Below are 9,869 nucleotides of genomic sequence, written 5' to 3' on the forward strand. Positions count from 1 at the left end.
AAGTGTAAGAGACACACATGCAAAAGACATGCATGCATGATCAATACACCACCCATCCAGTCCGAGAGTTGAACCATGCTCTGATACCACTCTATGACACCCCCCTCCCACATCCACCCAAGTAACAATGCTAACTAGGGTAAACATGAGACGAGAGGCTACTATGATCATATTCGACCTCCTATGTGACCTTAAGGAAGGGGAATCGATGAAAAATTACACACAATCATCCAACAGAACACTCAAGAGACAAGTCAGCCACTCAGACAGCCTGTCCCTGGGTCCCACTACTGTAATGGACCTCTGAGGCCATAGTCGCTCTCATGTTATGGGAAAGAGAGTGACTAGAGACCTAAAGTTGCTCTCATAGGCCTGCATGCCAGCGACTATGGACCAAACTTGCCAGTTTTGTGCCAATGACCTCAGGATTTAAGCCATTGTTTCAGGCCCAGAGCCCAGGCCACTGCCCAGAATGTAATGAAAGTTTGAAATTAGTAAAAGTACAGGGAAACAATGAAGCAAAAGCAATAAACTCAACAAGACCTTAATCAGACCCCTACTATCCATGACATGCATTTCGTCAAACATATCATCGACATGTAACCTACAAGTGTAAACAACATAATTAAGTGTAGGGATCTCATACTTATCTGAGAATCGCTATAAACCATTGTTCCCTCATGTCATTTGCTACATATTCATCTATTAGGTCATAGAAACATTATCCATTCATATACAAGTAAAAACATGTTGAGAGCCATACATAGCTACTGTCATAAAATGTGCATATAACTAGCATAATAGGAACAAAAATACAATAAACATATCAGCCATCAAAATCCATATATACACTAGTACATTTACACATGAAAATCAATGAAATAAATTTCTCATTAATCAATGCAATGAACCAACTGGTGATGGGACTACCACATTCCACTTGACCATAGATTGGCTAAGCCAAGTCTCTGTTCAGCCAATCACCCCCGTGCCATATTCCAAGCATGAATGTGGGACTCATAAAACACATAAAAACAACCAATCAATGGATGCCACCGAAGTTATTTACCTACACCGTGAGGAATTTGAGTGCCAACTAGTCTCTCAAGATTTACTGTGCATCCATAGTCTGATCCAAGGATCACTAGGCCCTACACCAAGATATGCCCTCTAGTCTTTACCGTGCATTCCATCCTGGAATCACTAGGCCCAACGGAGAGAAAATCCACCTCTTGGCTTTACCGTATATCCCGCCATTCACCAGTAAAGATTCCTAGGCCCACCGAGGCACACAATCTCGCTTTACCACAACCCACAGTCCAGTTCAAGGGTTACTAGGCCAATGGGTTCGTGCATCCTCAGTCTGATTCAGGGGCCACCACCCCATGTGTTTGTCAATTTGGAGATCCACCCCACTCATCTTTGAATCCAATCCGGCCATCCCACATAGATCGAATGAGAGAACCCATCTCATCAAATCTATTGGGAAATGACAAGGCTAGGTTGAAAATACTATCACACTTGACAAAACTCATGCCATGGTAGAAAAGAAACACATGAAATCCCATGCATTCCAAATATAGCAAGGAAAATACACATGTAAGTTGATACCTGCAATGAATCCTGTTGTAGCTGCTTGATCCTGTCTTTCCCTGCTTGATCTTTGCTTCCTCTTGGCTTCTTTTCCTTTCCTGCTCCAATGCCAAAGTGCTCCAAGAAAAATCTAAGTGTCCAAGAGTATGTGAGAGAGAGAGAATAATGAAAGAGCTACAAAGCCAAACTAACAAAATGTTACTAATTGATCCTTAGAAGCCTTTTTATTAATGAGGCCTATATTTTCTTCATTTTCCATTATTTTCCTTCATTTTCCTCCTCGCATGCAACCTATGGACCTTTCACCCTTCTTTTCTCCTAATTTCCATTATTTTCATAAATAATTGTGCCAAAATTGTCATTTTGCCTTTCCAAAGCCTTACCCATTACCTTTACCAATTTCTTTAGCCATAAGCAACCAAATGAACACCCACTAGGATGTCTTGCCCACCATTCAGCTTAGAATACATGTCCCATCATCCATGGTATTTATACAGTTTTACATGAGTTTTTAACCAGGGGCGTTACAGGTTTCTACCATGTTCGACTTCGAGACATTCACTCACATGGCTAGATTTGTACTACAGATTGAGAGATGGAGATCAAGACCTTGGATCTAGTTTCATCCATCCAAGTTGCATGGAGTTATTAAATATTCATGATTGTAAACATAGATCCATTGATGGTTGCATCCATACTATGTCATTCATTGACATGGATCATTCATATGTATTAATATATTGTGATTTGAGACATTTATGTTCTGAGTATGGGAATGCCTACCTTAGCGATGATATTATATATTGCATTGTAAAATTTGTTTGATTGTTTCAGGTCTTCAACTATAGTCTCTAACCCAAACCTTCGCATGATAAAGCACTTCAGTCATCAAAATATTTCTTCTGACTTTGCGCTTTAGGGCACAATCTGTTACACGTCATTTTGTTGCAATGGGCAAATGACCATCGGTTTGGATCTCTCGCTGTCCACAAATGTGTCCTAGAGAATTCCCCTGCAAATTTTCAAACTAAATCATCCCAAATAAAGTGGAACTTCTAGATCCTATGGGACAAAACCTTTATTTTGGCTATATCCACAGTTTCCTAGCTATTTTCTGTGCATATGCAGAGAAGACCATTAATATCTACACATAAGTAAACATTGTCTTCCACTATGAAAAGTAAAGTCTATAAGCATTGTTGGTAGCATCTATCCCAACCAACAAGCTTCAAATGGGTGCCTATTCAATATTGATCCCTCCCATCATGGAGTAACTCCCCTTCCTTTATGGAACCTCTATCCCACTAATAGTGGATCTCATCCCTTGGAGAATAGATACAAAACTTCCCATTCTTGGCCTATAAAGCTACTACATGCATGAGGATTGGAAGAGGACTATTGGAAGTAGGTTTATGTTGTTTAGATTAGGTTGGAAGGCTTTTCTTGCAAGGGAGAGAGTTGGAGATTGTAGAAGGGACTTGCAACACCAAGGCTATATGCTTGTAAGGTTTTTCTCAAGTTTTAAGAATATAAAAGGAATTTTTCTTTCTCAATTACATCTTCATTGATTTAATTTGTAGGATTCCTTGATCATATACATGGATTTTGGTTGCATATTGATCAATTTATGGTATATAATTGGTTAATTAGTCCATTTACCTCTTTTGTTATATGTTGTATGCTTTGATCTCTTGTTTGTCTCTGTCTTTGAAAATCTCTTTCAAGATAGTATGGAGAAGCTATCAGGAGCAGCGAGAGGACATCTAGAACATCGTGGAGTGAATGGCCAAAATCTTTGAGGGACTTCATCAATCATTTTGTTAAATCGGTAAGAGGCCTCTATCATTCTATTTGCTTTCAGCCAATCAGAGTCTAGAGAACAGTGATAGTTCATGTTTGTTTGTTACTAGGGGTCTTTGAAGTCTAGGGAGATCACTCTTGTCTTCAAGACGGATTTGTCCACATAACAACATCCCTTCTATCTCATCCTCGTTGCTTCAACATCTTCGTCACCTTCCACAAACAGGCCCACCACCAAATTGGAGACCTTCTGGCCCGTCTAGCCCCAAAAATCTTCCCCGGAAGTAAAATAGGCACACCCCACTTCACACATGAACCCCACGTCACAAATGGCCCCCTTGGACCCAAAAATGGATAGAGTACAAAGGCAAGGCCTTTATACTTGAAGAGTTTGGAACCCGTCTGACCCTACCCATGTCAAGCCTCGAAATGGAGGTGTGGAACTAAAAAACACACTCCTACAAAAGGCCACTCACCTCAGAGTCTAGCCACAAACTAACCACTCCAAGAACAATATAATTCACAATAGACCAATGTATTTCTCTGCCCGGGAGACTAGCTCTTTGGACACCAAGTCGACCCTCACGAACTAGCATTGTAGGAGACAATGAAAGTGAGATTACTCGAGGGCCAAAATAGACCCTATCTCGACACTCCACCACTACGCTAAACCAGAGCCACGACATCTTCCATATATATGATCCACTAACACCCCAAACTAGAGGAGACTGTTGTACTAGTTTCATTAAATAGGTCGGCCTCGGGTCCGAGACTTATAATTGAGCACTTGAAGTGAATTCTACCCACACATCTCACAAGGTTTCCAAAACTAGCACATCCACTCGATCACTACCCCAACTTGGCCCTCCAGAGAGGCCCTCCGAGCGAACCAAGCAGTAATTACCTTGTAGAACCCCAATTCTCATCTCCTAGGTGCAAACATAGTGCACAATGCCCATCAACGCTGTTATAATTCCATAGAGAGCATTGCAAAACTTCTGTCGCATCTCTCCCCCACCTATGTACTCATCACGTTCCAACATTACAAATGCCATGTGGTGGGCTGTTAAAACCCTGTGCTGTTGGATTGGTTTGATCTAACACCTCATCAGGAATTATTAACAAAAAAATTAAAAACAAAATTTTATTCAAATTTAATATTGTAAAAATTAAAAATTAAATATTACCTAATCTCAAATTTATATAAACTTTACAATATCCATATTCATATAACATCCATACTTACCTTGTAAGTAGATCATGTTAAATTCAGTGAATAACTTAATTTCTTATATTTACACCGAAGGTGTTCCTATGTTGGTTTTGGCTGGGTAGATTTGGCCAATAAGGTCTATGTATTTTCATCCTCCTTCCTCCAAATAAAAATTGACACGTGTTTCTACAAATGAGGATGGGTGAAGATGGCTTTGGGGCAGTTTATAAGGGGAAACTACATAATGGAATGGAAATTTCCAATAAGGTTTTGGATACCAATTTCATATAGGTTCTATACACCAATTTTGTGTAGGGTGAGCATGAGTTTCAGAATGGAGTTTCCATTCGCACATAGTGGGCCTCCTATTTCTGTGTGGATCCTAATACAAATTGCAAAAAGAGAAAATGTAGAAAACCTATGAAAATGCATGTTGGGTTGTTATGTTTGATTTTTGAAATGAGATTTTATTCACAAAGCACAAACATCCCACGAAATCGATGAAAGCCAAGCTCTCCTAGGAGTTGGGATTGTCAGAGAAGTAGGTCTAGCGTTGGTTTCAGCTCAAGGACAAGAAGGGTAAGGAGGAACCTAATAGCAATGAGGAGCTAGCAACCTGTAACAACAACAACATGTTGTCAAAACTGAGTTGGGGTGATTGGAAAAGAAGAGATTGTTGGGCATCTCTGATTACCCATGTATGGTCCTTGCCACTGAACTTACTGATCACGACATACTGAAGAGGAATCAGAGGGTTATGGAAGAGGAACCTCATCGTGCAAACATTGTTTCCACTTCCCAAGACACTTCCTCATCGTAGAGTAAGAGTTCATATGAAATGGATGCGTTGAGGAATGAGAACTATGTTGATATGAAAAGAAGTAATAGTAAGAAAAGAAAAGAGCAGGTTATGCATATGGGTATGGAGCATACATATCCTCCTTAACACTTTCTAGTGGATAAACATGACAACATGAAATGTGGTCATCTGAACCTGAACCACACCATAGAAACCATATTCCCATACCATGGACATGATACAAATATTATCTGTGGTCATCCGAAAAAACTAGAGAAACCACTTTCAAATGATACAAATTTCACTTCTCAAACCAATGCTATGATAGGGTCATCCAAACCATACCAGAGATGAAGTTCGGCTAAGACTTTTGATGGACCATGGTTGAAAAGTAGTATTAAATTGAAGGCCAACTGCAACGACCTGTCATACAATACTTAGCCACATCTTCAACCACGAGCTTCACTAGCGCTGCAGTGCATAGAGTTTATAAAAATCAACGAAATCCAAAACAAAAAGCATAAACTGATAAAAATATAACATCAGGGCAAAGCTTATTAAAATTTAACGAAATCCAAAATGGAAGCAGAAACCCATAAATATATAGGAACATGGAAACATAAATCATCCATTAAAATCTTCTGGAAGTGACCAGCCAGAGAGACGACAGAGTTGGAAGAGAGCAGCCTTCCATTCATGGATTTCCTATGGGATGTATCCCCCATATTGGTCTGAATCGATGTCATAAAACAAAAAATTGGCGATGGATGACCCGTTTCCCTGCCTCTGCAGCACTACTTGGCGTGCAATATGTGAGGCTTCTCTGAGACACCAGGGCGATTGTGCATAGTTAGTGGAGAATATGGGCATGAGGATGCGACTCTCCTCAATTTCATGTTATAAGTTTGCAAAAGTGTCACCCCCCTTGTTCAAACTATAAGTGTCAAGGAAGGCACGGAAGCCTACATATATTGAAGGCACGAAAGCCATCATGTATCTCCATCTATTATCCTCATTGCTAAGCTCACTGAGCATGAGCTACTCAAAGGGAATCATGGTATTGTTGAATACCCTTATGTTTTGTTATCTCAAGAGCGATCATCATTGCAAAGTGGGAGTTCTTATGAAATGGAAGCAAGGAGGTTGCCATCAAAGAGTCTAAATTCATTTGAAATTTAAGCAAGGAGCAAGAGAAGAGAAGAGAGAAAGAAGGTTTATAAGTGGCCAGTGAACCAATATATTGGCAACAAGTTGTCGAACACCAGGTTATTTTTGTTGTCAAAGCTCAGCTGGGTAGACTATTTCGAGCTGATGGTCCCATGCTAGGTGTCGAGTTTGATCCCCTTCCCCTTGATGCCTTTGGCTATAGGTAGTTCCTTTATATTCCTCTCCATGGTATGAGCTAAATAGTATTTTCAATGGTATTCCTCGAAAAGACATTGGATTTAATTGGTAAAAGGCTATGTCTGCCTAACATAAGGATTTGAAACTCTTTGTATGCCCTATGCTGCAAGTTTTCTCCCCATTCTTACTTATTTACATGACTATGTAAGCAAGGATGATGATAAATATACGTTTTTCCTCTACAGGCCTTGTGCATTGAAAGTTATTGTATTACTTGTGTAGGATACGTTATTTATCAACGTGAGGTTGATTTTATAAATTTACAAAAGGCTAGCTCATTTACCTGATGGTAGAGTACATAAATGCTTAAAGGAAATTTCCAATTTTTGTTATTTATTTTCACTTTATGCTCAAGTTATTTTATGCAAACATTGATTGACATAAACTATAACATTCTTTCCATGGAAGATGTTCGTTGTCCATATATATATATATATATCGTTTGTCTACACATTTCTATTAATCAAGGGACATAGCCTATGGCATCAGTTCTTTACTTGTCATTGTAAAGGTTCTTAGATGCTAGTTAGTGCCAACATATATATATATATTGGTGTAAAGTAAATATCCCTTGTTATTTGTTTGATTAGTTTCTATTGCATAGATTGTTGGATGCAATTAAAAAATGATCAGACTTATGAATTGTGGTTCCTCATTGTCTCTTTTGTTGGAATGCCATTAATAATTCACCATGACATTCTTTATCTCAAAGTTATCATTTTCGCTTAAATGAATTTGTATGGCCAAACATTTCTTTTCTGAGACAGTCAATATTAACAAGGAACCATAGAAAAACTTAAACCAGTTTGCAGCTAATCTTAATAGGATTATAAAATCCATGGTGTGAATTTTAGTAGTAAATTCACTTAAGAATTGACAAAATTTGTTAAGATCCCATAATGCGGTCACATGGTTTTCATCTACTCATTTGTTCTTAGTGGGATTGTTGTTTCCTAATCAAATGAAACAGCTACCAAACGTCATCTAATTTCTTCACCGTCTTCTTCAATTATACTGGTTGAAAAGACAAAATATAATTTAAAGTTTAGATTCCTTTGAATGAGTTTATCTATGATGGTGGACAAAAAATTATTGTTGTAACTTGTCATGAATGGATAAGGCAATGACTACTTTGTACACCTTTTACAAATGTTAGACTCCAAGATAATTACAACTAGAGATTGATCAATTGTAGTTGTATTAATGCAAGGTCTATAGATGTTAGACTCCAAGATAATTACAACTAGAGATCGATCAGTTGTAGCTGTATTGATGCTTTTTGTATCATAAGTTGTAATTGAAGTTTTTTATCAATCAGATTATGGATATCACTAGCCTTGCTAGCAAAGGAAAAGTTTTCATGTTGCCGATGTGGGTTAACTGTGAATAGACCATGGTTGGGTGGTTTCTACCTACAGGGAATTATTTATTTTTGATAAAAACTTAAGAGTATGTTCTTAAAAAAACAATCATGGTTTTTGATGTATCATAATTGTTTTTGGTTACTTTTTGTATAGCTTATGTATTCTGGAGAAATCATATCAAAATCATGCAAAAGAAATCCTCATTATGGGTATAAAACTTGTTATGCCTTTGAACCAAGTGTGATGAGTTAGTTATATCAAGTTGTTATACTTAAATATATGGGTACTGCAAAAGAAGTTACTGGAAAAGTAGAACTATAGATAGGATACCACCAGGTCAGAGTTAGGGTTGAAGCTATTTGAATTTTGGAAGTCGAGCACAAGGTTTATATGATAGGTTCCTTGTGCCTATTTTGCTAATGGTTAAGTGGATGGGATTTGCAGCTTGATTATGCCCAAGCTTTGGATGACTCAAGTTATGTGAGGTGTATTGTAATAAAGCTACAAAATATTTTAGCAGTTTTATTTCTTACGTGTGCTTTTTTCAAAATTAGGAGCCCTTGTTTTGAGAGAGATTGATGGTTTTTGCAATTTATCTAAATTTAATTCTCCCGATACCATAGCGAAACTTTCCAGAAAAAAGATGTAATAGAAATTCTAAATATAAAATTTAAATCCCCCTTAAGATATAATTCTAATGAATTCCATTGCAGCCACTGAGCAAGCTATGCAAATAGAAATAAAACACACACAAAGCAGCTAGACATTACAAGGAAATAACATGAAGAAAAGTTAAAGAAAAATATATATGTACATGAGAAACTTGTGAATTAAACAAACAAGAAAAGAAAGCACCACGAGCCTGAAGTCTACAACAAATAAAAATAACATTTCGATCGACTTGGTCACTTGCCCACCAAAAACAACAATGTAAAATGACCAAATACTAGAAGTAGTGGACATACTCACCAAATGGCAGGACCTACCACATGAGTCGTGAAGCAAATGATATTGCTAATATCCTTTTCTCAAAGTCATCCTTTAAGCCTGCCCTGATCTAATTTCAAACAACAAAGATCACCTTATGAAAAACATAAATGAATATATTGAATTATAGAACACATATTAAGAGAACACAAGGGAAGGAGGACTATTAAAATGGCACTTCGTCAATGGTATGATACCATTTAAAGTATTTGACCCAAAATTCTAAACAATTTAAATCTTGTAACATGTTGGAAGTTCAATTATAAATTCTTGAGAAAATGAAAGAGAAATTAAGAAACTATGAGAAAAAACTTGGCAAGAGCCAAGTCTAGAGCAAGATCAACATTGCGCTTCAAAGATCATTGGAGAGCAATGACAAAGTATATGCACAAGTTCAACTAAATACTCACTGTTAAAAATTCAATACCCACTCTTGGAGTAGACAAGTGGTCTGATGTTGATTGTACATCAACGAGAGAACAATATTCATCACCTGTTAAGTTATTACAATTGTGTGACAAAGTTAAGGTTTCAGCCGATAAGTTAACATGAAGTTAACTAAAATATTAATAATAGTTTTTTTTTGTACCCAAACACAACATTTTGATTGTGCAAATCAAACCCATGTACATGACATGTCTTGTATGGAAACCCATAACTTCATAATATGTTTTAGTCCATTTGAAGGAGTGAAAATGGCCACTAAGAT

The 9,869-nt window shown here is 37.5% G+C and overlaps 1 pseudogene; it reads left to right on the plus strand.

Moving 5' to 3' along the window:
- Positions 1 to 4,804: 4,804 nt before the first annotated feature.
- LOC149210750 (uncharacterized) lies at positions 4,805 to 5,552 on the plus strand (annotated as a pseudogene).
- The last annotated feature ends 4,317 nt before the right edge of the window (positions 5,553 to 9,869 follow it).

The sequence above is a fragment of the Pinus tabuliformis genome, chromosome 1_2 (genome assembly GCF_031772625.1).
Source record: "Pinus tabuliformis cultivar Carrire ecotype Pingquan chromosome 1_2, CPIR1, whole genome shotgun sequence".
Lineage (NCBI taxonomy): Eukaryota > Viridiplantae > Streptophyta > Pinopsida > Pinales > Pinaceae > Pinus > Pinus tabuliformis.